At 27.2% G+C, this 12,284-nt stretch overlaps 1 protein-coding gene and 1 non-coding gene across 2 annotated transcripts in view; one reads left to right on the top strand and one right to left on the bottom strand.

Moving 5' to 3' along the window:
* The window catches only part of LOC114124896 (cGMP-dependent protein kinase, isozyme 2 forms cD4/T1/T3A/T3B), a 166,154-nt gene that overhangs the window by 94,082 nt on the left and 59,788 nt on the right, over positions 1-12,284 (bottom strand). The gene's annotated exons all lie outside the window — the stretch shown is intronic.
* Positions 8,031-8,102, top strand: Trnac-gca (transfer RNA cysteine (anticodon GCA)). Its single transcript has one exon. It is a non-coding gene; the product is annotated as a tRNA-Cys (tRNA).

Genomic DNA, 12,284 nt, shown 5'->3' with positions numbered 1-12,284 from the left:
GAACAGTAAGAATAAATACATTTGAGAATGTGTACAAGTACAAAAACAAATTACAAAATCGAAAAATATCAGCGAATAAACGTGCGATTTTGACGTTATAAAAGACACTATACACGAAAAATCAATATAAGGTATATTTCTCCATAATAAAAATAATTTCAATTAGGTAAGTTATATAATATTTGAATACCTATATTTTTATTTAGTTTATAATTGTTTAGTTTTGTGTTTTTAAGTACTAAGTACAACATGATTACAAATTAAAATTTTACAAGTCGGTAGATTTTAATTAGAAAAGTGATGCTAATAACTCTTTTTACTGTTAATGGAGTTACCCGTTACTCCGATATTTGCTACTGATAATAATAAATAATTATTTCCATTTTAAATATATTTAAAATGTTAATTAACAATTTATTAATTAAACAATATAATATAGAAACATTTGAAATAAATCATTTTAGGATAAATACAATTAAAATTAATATAAATAATAATAATTAAAAAAAAAATATTATTCTAGTAGATTTCGTTTTTTTTTCAGTATCGGATTAAATATCGGTTACACGAAAAAACCGATACCACCGATATCAAGTATCGGTTAGGTTCCATAGTACATCAGCCCATCCCTTATTTTCGGTGATTCACAATTCTGCACATAAAGAATTTGCGACGTTGCCGATTGTATTATAAAAATAATTTTAAATATAAAGGTTTTACACTAAAATAAAGCTTATCTGAATAGTCTACAGAATTCATTTCCGGTCCACACTCCTAATAAAATAGAAAAACAAGACGTATTCAGAGAAAATTGTAAGCGATGATGAGCAAAGAAATCGATTTCTATAGAAAATCTATCAAAATTATTCGAACAGAATTATACATACTCCAAATTGTATTTTTAATTATTTGCTTTATCAGGTATATTATCAAATTCATATATTTTTATTAAAATAAAATTTGATAAAAAATTAATATTGTAATGATACATTATTTTACCATTACTCCCAACATCTTTTATACGAATTCATGTTACATTCTGATTAGATAAAAAAATCTTTTGAACTACCAAAATATGTGGAACCGTATATTTCAACCTTACTTTTAATACCTTGTTGAAAGATAATTCAATATCTATAAGTTATAACCAATAGAAATGTGTAACCATCCAATCGTAATATCGTAGTTTGTAAGAATTTTAGAAATAGGTATTATATTGAATATTTAAAATTGAAAGGTTTGTAATCAAATAATTAATACTAAGTACCTATCAATATGGTAGGTATAGGTAATATACTAATAAATAAATACAATTTATAACCTACTGTTCTTAGATATACGCGATATACTTAAAGCCTGTTTGCTTAGACAATGTACCTAACCTAACCTAACATAAACTAGTCCGTTTCCCGCCGATCATCGATAAATACTCAATGGATCATTATATTATAAAGAACGACCAGTAATAATTATAATCTACATTACAGTAATAACTAATAAGCAATAACTCTTACATGATTTAGTAAGTGGCTGATAGATGGTAGACCAATTATTAATTAATTAATCATATTATAAATTATAATGAAACTACTTCCACAAATTTAGAAAAATTATTGAAAAACTAGAGTTTGATGATTTAATAACAATGATTATAATTATGACGTGTTGATAAGATGATTGATAAATAGGTAACATTGGTTTTCTGTAAATTATGATTTTAAACAACACACTGTGTTCTTCACAAAAATGTCATGACACACCAACAATTACGACCTTTTTTTTTACATTTAAACACTAGTAAAATTTATTTTTATTATTTAATTTTTTGAACTATACTCGGCACTCGCGGGCAACTAGTTTTGAAAATCACTGTTATAATATAACATATATTTTGTTAATTTCCAGATCCTAATTTTATATATTAATTATTAAGCTACCTAAATATTTTAATATAATCAGGAACTGATAAGATAATATATTTAAGCTCAATATAAATTTAAATACTTATACTGATCCTTCAATTTTATTTTACTTTTACATAAACTTCGTAAAAAATATCAACAAAAGTGTTTTGTAAAATTATTTTTGTACACTAACATAAATAAGAAAGTTTATTTAGAAATATATTGCTGATATTTTCTTAATATCATTCTAAGAACAATTTTTTAAACCTAAGTCAAAATCAGTGAAGTAGTTTTTAAACCTATATAGAGCTACAAATATAAGGATATTACTTTTTGCTGTACATTTATATAACTATTTACTTATGATTTTATTTTATTTTGAGATAACCATGGTTATGAACTATTGTTTTAATTGTTTTAATTACTCGATTTTCATAAGAAAAAATAAGTTTCGTGTGTCATCCACCCTAAAACAATCCATAGGTCATAAAAATTGAAAAATGAAGCTAAAACATCTTCCAAGCCTCAAGGAATCTATTGATAAAATTTATACTGAAATCGGTTCAGTAGTTTATGCGGTTAGCATGCTCATTGTTCAAACATATTTATAATATTATTTAAGATGTATTATAGGTAACATTTAAATAAAAGTAAAATAATAAATATAATGTGTTCAGCAAAAATTTACTCGACTTACCGTACTGCACTTCTGGTGTCTTCTGCTAATAGTAAATTAATTAATAGATTAACAATATAAACACATATATCATAAAATTAAAATATTCTTATAGTTATGACTTATGACTTATGTAGACTGATACAATGAAAATTTATTAAAAAGTGAGCAGTAGAGGCTAAGCCCCCACACCTCCTTTTTTATATAAAAACAACATACATTGAATAAAATTATAATATATTATATTTTTCATTTGATTATTAAACCAGAACCGCAATAAATCCGGTATTAAATCTGTAACCACAGTCCACAGACATATAAAATACAAACACGGTCTATAATTGTCTATAACCGTGCGTGGTTACTGGTCTGTAATATTTTAAGGCGGGTTTCCACTACATAGGTACGTGTACGTGTACTCTACGTGCATAAAAATACTTTTCTGTAATTGGTTGGTATACATGGTAAGCTTTTTAACCAGAATGTTTATACGTTCCAACCAATCACAGAAAAGTATTTTTATGCACGAACACGTATGTTGTGGAAACCCGCCTTATCACGATCAACTGTCTTATACCACGGTTAAATATAAATATATAATACCGCACTAAACCAAGCGATCACGGATTTTTAATTTTCAACGTTTCAAACGTTGGCGTTCGTTCTGCAAAACGTTTTCCGCTACAGAATTTCCTCCTAGTTCAACTATTTCCGTTCGAACAATCTAATTTGAGCGATAGCAGCAATCACAAATTTAAAAATCTTAAATATGTTATGTTATTATAATATTAAATTATATTAAATAATCCTTTAAGATTATATTGTTTTAAAAGTTAATTAAAGTGTGTTTACACTATAGAGTCGAGCCAAATTATAGTAAGTTAATTCACTGCTAAACCACTTACTGTGCTTACCAGAGTATTTTCCATGAAGGACGTGTACCTGCAGGTTAGGTACAACCGTACGGTATATGTACAACCGTATGTACGTGCGTGTTGATAAGTACATGCACGTATACGGGAACGGTCCAGTGGAAACCCACCTTTAGGTAATCTGCATACAAATAATCGACCTTGTATAAGGTTAGGTTTATTAAGTTTGGATCGTAGAATGGGGCAGTGTAGATGTAATTATTAGAATTTAATTGTTTGCGTTTTTCGGAAATATAGTCTTTCCAAGTTAGTCGTTTGAAGAACACTAGTTGTGTATAGGAAATATTATATTATATGACCGAAGACTAGCTATAGTAATTGTCAAATGCCACCGATGACTTGCGTCCTTCAACATTATTAGCAAGTACACCAGTAGTACTAGTATTGTGGGATCACTATAAGAAATATTATATATTGTTATATTATTTTTCATATAAATTTCGAATTATGAATTATTGAATTATAAACTTTGATCTAATTTAACTAATACCATTATTCTTAATGCGTACAACTTGTACATCAAGATTTATAAAATAGCATAGAACAAAATTATACAGAATAAACATCAATTGATAAATAAATCTTCCTTTTAAGTTAAAACTATATACAAGTTGAATAATTTATGGACACTTTATGTTGTTGATACTTATCATAATTTTGCTGTATATTTTAGATTTTATAATTTGTTGAATGATGCCGGTATATTTTAGTCTTCAGTAAATTAAAATCGTATAAACTTTAATTACATTGTTTAATAGATTATGTTTAATTTTGTTTTACCTTTCAACGATGTGTTTGACCTAAATAAAATGTTTGATTATAATATGAATATTATTTTTTTGTATAATACTGATCATAGTTTAGTGAAGATAATAGATTCTTCTAGTGTGTGTTGGAGTATATTCTGTATATTTGATATTAGTTTTACCATTTTACTATGATATATTTTTCAATATATTAATTTCATTTTTAGCGCAAAATAGAAAAATAACAATATCTGCAAGTTTTCGATAGTATGGTATTAATATACGTGTATATATAATATATATACATACATACATAATATTATATATGTATAAAAATTAAATAAATAATAATTGAGTGAGTTTGTTGTTGTAGCAGGTGTTTGAGAATTCTACCAATACCTATAATAACTGTATATTTTATACCTAAAAAAATAAAGTATTAGTTTCATTTTAAATTTTCTCCAACAAATATATTAATAAATATATTATTTAATGATTTTTATCAATTAGTTATTTTTTTATTCACTATATTATAAACATAATCATTCTGAACTAAAAACGACCTTCACCTAGATTAAGAACATTTTTATTGATTTCGTTTTCACAGACACTGCTTGATCAGGAATCGGGATTTAAAAATTAAATATTTAAAATTACTAAGCTTTTTATCAGTAATATGATGAATATTTCACTAAACCGTTTATGTACAAATCAAATGTATATCGGCATTAGTTATATTGAAATTTAAAAAGATAAAACAGCCACGTACAAACATGTCTAATACGGCACCACTTGACAATACGCCAAAAAATATGTTTCCGAACGATTGCCATGATGATAAATATATTTTAATGATTGAAATTAATATAAATGTGTAGTATCTAATTTACGTCACATCTCAGATGCATGAAAAAACCTGAAATATGGACTAAAACTCAAAATAAACAAAAATCTTTTTTTAGGACTACATGAGATTAAGAAAAAATGTCTATTTTTATAAAATAAAATAATAACAAACTACGTGATAATATAAGTGCCTACTCATATAATCATTTATTACAATCTAACTATAAATAAAATAAGAAGAAATATACTGCCATTTGTAATATAATACTTTTATCGCTTGAATGTGGTTGATAAATATTTATGATAAATCGAGTGTTATACTTACATAATAATGAACAATAATTGATATTTATATTCATCACTATATTTTATTAAATTATTTTAGATTCATAAAAAATATTTCATAATATAATGTAATATAATTCCTAGTTACATATAAACGATATATTTTTTACAATAAAAATACAATTGATATACATATGACTAATATTCTACGTATAATAGTAAGTATTTAAGGAAAAACAATCCATGATATGAACATTAATAACATGTTTTGCAGATTGCACTTACAGACTTAAAGAAAATGTAATACAAAAAAGGTGAACTTTCTCTAGTGTATAGTAGTTTCAAGTGTAGCTTGTTATTGAGTAGGAGATGTAGGACACTATAATGGATGCATTTGTAAACAAATAAGTATAAACCTATGAAATATCATTATAATATTGTATATGAAAAACGATATTTACTAAGCAAAAGAGACGGATATGTTTATATTCCTAACTGCAGTGTTGTAAAAGATACTTAAATATCGATACAAAACCGGTTAAAAAAATTATCTAGAATACATATTTAAAATTTAAATACAAATACTTCTATCGTAAAATAATATTTTAATGATTTTCAAATACTTTATTAGTTTGGATCATTAATAAGACAATAAATCTTAACAATTAATCACTTATTTTAAACAATTAATGTAACAATATAGAATTATTGATATAATGTGTCTATTATGCAATCATTATTTTTATAAATTAAATAAGATACCTATAATTATTGAATCCTATTAATGATTATTATATATATATTTAACCAATTATATGGTCATCTGAATAGTGAATACTAAAAAATCTCCTACAATTCAGACTATGGAGGTTCATAAGACATGTTCATGATCAAATGTCGTTGCAAACAAGAAAAAGGTTGTTACTTATAAATTATAATTGGAGTGATTAATGTATTGATTTTACAACTATATGTGTTTATTATTATAATTTTCTTTTTTTTTTCTTGTTAGAACATGAATCTAGTTGGTATTTAGAGTTTAGGTAGTAGTGAGAGAAAGGTTTAAAAATAAAAACTTCCTGTACTATTAAAAAATAATTGCCAAAAAGCAAAATATAAATATTAGCACAACTTTTTTTAAAAACATTTGAAGATTAAATTTGGTTAAAATCAAATATTTAAACCAAGAATAACAATTAGGTATTATAGATTTTTTTTTTGTAATTCAACAATATAATTGGCTGACTAAGAGGATTTAAAACTTTTACGTATACATCTGTCAACTACTTATTATTATAATTTATATAGATAATGACATTTTAAAAAAATTCAAGTTAGGTTATCATTTAGATTTTAGATACCTAGCTATAAAGTAAATGTAAAGATGAATAATAAACTTTACTATTTTTATTATTAATGTCTTTGTTAATCAATTTTTTCATTTTTGTAAACGAATATTGACTAAAAAATACTAATTTTTTTATCAGTGATTAAATTAAAGGAAAATAAATATAAGTCAGACATCTTCTAACCCATCTTCTAACCCTTCTAATCCATTTTATAATATATGTAGGTATCTATATTACTTGTTTATTAAAAATAGAATGTATTATGAATAGACTGTAATTTTCACGTAAATTGCGTTTTTTTATACATAAAAAAAAAAATTACAAAAACTTAATTTTCACATTTCACTCCGGCTATCAGTTGCAGTTCGATTCCGTGTATTTTTTTCACAGAAGAACGATTGTTGTACGAATTTCAAAACTAACCTTAAGTACATGTAAGCTTGGCAATTAGAATTGGCTTGGTGTATTTATTATTTTTTTTTAAATCTCAATTTGTAAATCCTGTATTTCTGTGGTATCACGGATGATACATTGAAACTACTTCCATTGTATATAGGTACCTATATTAATATATAATGTAATATAATTTTGGCTCCCAAGGCATTTTCATTTCAGTTAGATAGTATCTATTTAGATACTCTAAAAATAGAGGGGGGACTAATAACTATAAGATTATCAAATAAAATATCTTTAGTAATGGTCACTGACAATTGACATAGTCACATAGGTACACTATCTCTACTCTCCGCTCTCAAAATTGTTTTTCATACTTAATAATTTATTATTGAATTAAATATTAACACATGCATCATAGTCTGTCATAGTGTCATTGTGATCCATACAATAAAATTTTAATTTTATGAGGTATAATCGATTACATAGGTACTTGTATAATAAGGCAAGTGCTCTGGGTTTTTAATATTATTTTTAGATAGTATTTGTTGTTAAAAACGAAAATAGGTACCGTAATTCCACAAATTCTACACCACCTGTTATAGATACGTATAAATAATTAGCTTAATTAATAAATAATAATTGTAAGTTGTGTAATTATTTGGTGTACATATTGATTATTGAGTCTCTCTTCTCTATCAATTTATTTGCTTTTAAAATAATAAAATAAAAACTTAATAAAATTTGCTAAATACTAAATATTCCTAAGTTTCCGATTATTTATATTTAGAATAAAACCAAAGTAATTATTGTTATAACTGTTATAAGACAATAAGATATACATTTATGATTTATTTATACATACTTAAGTACGCTACATATATGCTAGCAACCATCACGGGGGTATAGCTCAGTGGTAGAGCATTCGACTGCAGATCGAGAGGTCCCCGGTTCAAACCCGGGTGCCCCCTAGATTTTTTGCAATTTTTTTTTATTAATTTATTTTAAATATTTTATTGATGATATTTGTAAATAGTGGGGTAAAGATCTCAAAATATAAATAATTGTATTGTAATTTTTATCACTCAACATGTATACATATTTTATTGTGTTTAACTAACACAGTTTTGCGATCAAGGATAACTGCTTGAATACGTAATATTGCGCGCAGTCTAGCGGAGAATCATAATTATACACATAAAATGATACTAGAGAGCGCCACTAATTATAATGAAAATTAATTTCATCTTCATTTATGCAAATTATTGTAAATTCAATATATTATAATAATAATATTATCAAATTATAATAATATTTAGACATTTAGTATATAATATATTTTACAATACGCATTTATTTTTATGAAAATGTTTTTTCACGTATTTAAAAATAAGTTTAAATTGAGTCCTGAGCATTTACCGATCATATGGATTATGGGGAATTATTATAATAGGAGTAATAGGTGTATAGGACTAATACCGGGTCAATATTTCTATGTTTGACAATTTTATTATGCTTAAAATAATTTTAAACGTTCCACAAATTTTTAGTCGATAATATGGATAATCACGTTTTTTTTTTTAAAGATTTTTGATTTTTAAGTATAAATAAGGTACCTTACGTGATAATATTATGTATAGGTGTACAATGCATACATATTAGAGTTAAGTACCTATATTTTATTTATAATATAAATTATTAATACTGTATTGCTGTGTTTCGTCTCTGACATAGTGACGTACGCATAATGAAGAACAATTAGTGTTAATATTTTCAAAATAGGATAGCGTTGGCGTTTTAAGTGATTCACATTGTTATCATATTAATAATAAGTAAATCTAAACTTAGAATCGTTTTAACTCGATGGATACTGTTAACATAAATACCTATCAAAACACTAAATGATTAAAAAAAAAATTACTTTATATATTAGGGAATCAATTATGATAAATATAATAAATACAACATGTGATCCTATTTTTTTTTAAAACTACCTAAGTGATGTTGAGTGTCTTCAGTTATCTTGATGTGATGTAAGTTGTTACAGTTACATAATCATATTATATAAATAAAAATAATATATTATGCACTAGAAGATTTTTAGTGTGCGCAAACTTTTTTGTACTCGTATATATTATATCCTTACACATAATATGTTCATTAAATTAAATCCCATCTAAATAATTGAAACATATTGTGGTATTATACAGTCAGTAAAACAATGAATCTTGAATAATTGTAATTTAGATGGTGCATTATAATATAGTTGGCCTTGTAATTATATGCAGAGTACAGGCGTTATTATTGATGCTTTCATAAATTTAAATATTGTAGCACGTAATAAGCGTAAATATTATTATTTATTCTTGTACACATTTGTATAGTAGGTACTAACATGTTTTTGTAACAGTTATTTAAAGTAAATTATGTTAAAAATATAAGTAAATTTCTGATTTTTTCCTCAGTAGATTTTAATATACTATATTTAAAATGATAGCAAAGTTAGGTTTAAATAGGTAATTGTCATTGGTTAAATCATTGAAATCGCTACCGTTTATCATTATTATGGTATTTTTTTTTTTTTATAAATTAATTGTGTAAGTTACTAAGTTGTATTAAATTTCAAATGAATAAAATATCTGGTTTACATTGTTTATAACAGATATAATAACAGCTATATTAGGAATTAACAAACATGCAATTTGTAAATGAATGCATCATTTAAATTTGTATATTTGTTATGGTATTATTCTAAGTAATTTTCATTGAATTACCACATACGGCAATTGTAAATTGTGCCCAAGGACCAAGGTACAGGTAAATACAAAATCACACATGTAATCCGCGCCCGAGTTTTATCAAGTGTGAAAAGGTGATATTATACAAACATTACAAACTGCAGCCCGGGTAAAATATTAAAAACTATTAAAAAGCTATATTTTGGTAAAATCAAATAAAATTAAAATTTCTAATTTATACTTAATCCGTTACAGCCTCATATGATAATTAATGGAATAAAGTTACAATATTAGGAAAAATAATAACATGTTGTCGATACACATTCATCCAGTGAATTTTCAACACTTAAATTTATCATTATTATTATATTGTGTCTCTCTTCACGTCTTTTTTTTTTATTTTATTTTAATTTTAGAATTTTGATATTAAAAAGGTTCATACATTATTTAATAAAATTAAAATGAGGATGTAGTGACTCCCAAACGCATTAGTGATTAAAGTTGGCTCTGCTGTAGATATTTGAGCCCGCATATTTCAGGTGAACACTGAGTAAAGCTCAGTAGATAAACAAATTCGTGCATATAGCTTAGGTATGTAATAATACATTTAATACTATCTAGTACAGTGGTTCTTAATCTTTTTAGGATCGCGACCCAAATTTTCTTTCAAAAATCTATCGCGACCTTATACTTTTATCTTAACCCTTATTCTTCTATAGTTCTATAGTCCATACAATTTTTTAAATAACATAATTTTCTTACAATCTGTATAATTAAAAAAACTTTTCGTCCCTCCCCCCCACTTGTGGGTCGAGACCCACAGTTTGAGAAACGCTGATCTAGTATGTTTTAAATACTATTATAATGTCTTTACACAGAATAACATTATAATATAGAATGTATTTTTTTTTTTTTTAATCGGCGCGCGTTTTGTTGAACGATAATGACTATAATGAGCAATACACGGTATAATGCGGGTACTATATTATGGTATTCGTTAAGTTTAATGTCAAAAAAATGCTATTCGATCACCTCGTGAATAGCATTTTGTATATAGCAACGATTGATGGCAACTCAATAACCTCGCAGTATTACCTGCAGTATGCCTAAAAGTGTGCAGCACTATTAGGTACCTACTAAATTCTAAAGGTCTCCGCCGTGTGCGGTGCGCCATTGATGGGGTGGTGAATACGCGCTATTATGCGTTTTGTCTGGAAAAAAAAGTTCGATGGCAATTATATTGCTGCAGTGTAATGAGACTCGCGTGTCGTCAAGCTCGCATTGTGGCGCGCACGGTTCGGCGATATAATATATATATTACACAATATCATCGTCGTCGTCGTCGTATAGTTCGATCGTATCTCGGAATCATCATATAATAATAAAAACAAACAATGCCTCGCGCAGAGGTGGTCTGCGCGCACAATATACCACATATAATAATATAATGGTCGCGTAGTAATGCACGCGCGTCGCAACCCTTAACGCGCTCGACGGTGGCCCCGGTCCACACGGACCCCTGAAAAACGTCGGCGGAGGTCTGCGGAAGTGCCCCGGCGAGTACGCGTCAACGAGTGGGCACGTGTTGGCCCACATACTATGTATAATATTATGGTACGCGTCGCGCGCCGGAAACGCGCGCTCACATATAATATACGTATATATATACACACACACATAACGATCTCTACGATTAAACGATGCTGCGGCGGTGGCGGTGCGTGAATTCGCGCGGGGTGCGACCTACCTGCTATAATATGTGCGATGATATTATGATATTACGTCGTCGTCGAGGCGCAGGGACCACCCTCGGCGGCACGCTCGTCCCGCCACCGCACCCGTCGCCGTTTTATGTGTAGGCACCGTATAAATATTATTATACTCAATATATACGCGCGATCGTGCTCAAATCCTAGTTTATAATGTACACAAGCCGACATATTATAATAATATATAGTCGGTATATACTATATCGTATAGTACGCATTCGATACACGGTATAGCTGCGAGTTGTTTGAGGAGATTCGATCCCCCGCGCGAGTTTGCGTTCGCTTTACCGAAATACGTAGGTACCTATAATGTAATATTATATAATATTATCGGCTCACGACGATCGCGGTATAGTATAGGTAGATACATAAATATAATATGCCGTCAGCAGCAAGCTATCCGTGTGTGTAAAGTTTATTCGAAAACGACTCTTTTACTTTTTTGAAATTATTATATAAGACTTCTCGACCGGTGGTTTGAAATCGTCGTGTTTTTAAATGTTGAGAATTATTGAATTTTGAATTTTTTGAAAAATTAGAAAAAATGGTCGTTTTCAAGTATGAATTTCACTGCAAAGATTTCAAATATGTCTTTAGACATATTATCGGATTAATAGGTCATGTTAATACGATTGTCACAAAATAT

This window comes from Aphis gossypii, chromosome 3 (genome assembly GCF_020184175.1).
Source record: "Aphis gossypii isolate Hap1 chromosome 3, ASM2018417v2, whole genome shotgun sequence".
Classification (NCBI taxonomy): Eukaryota; Metazoa; Arthropoda; class Insecta; order Hemiptera; family Aphididae; genus Aphis; species Aphis gossypii.
Note: the sequence above shows the minus strand (reverse complement) of the source record. Positions and strands in the feature narration are given on the sequence as shown.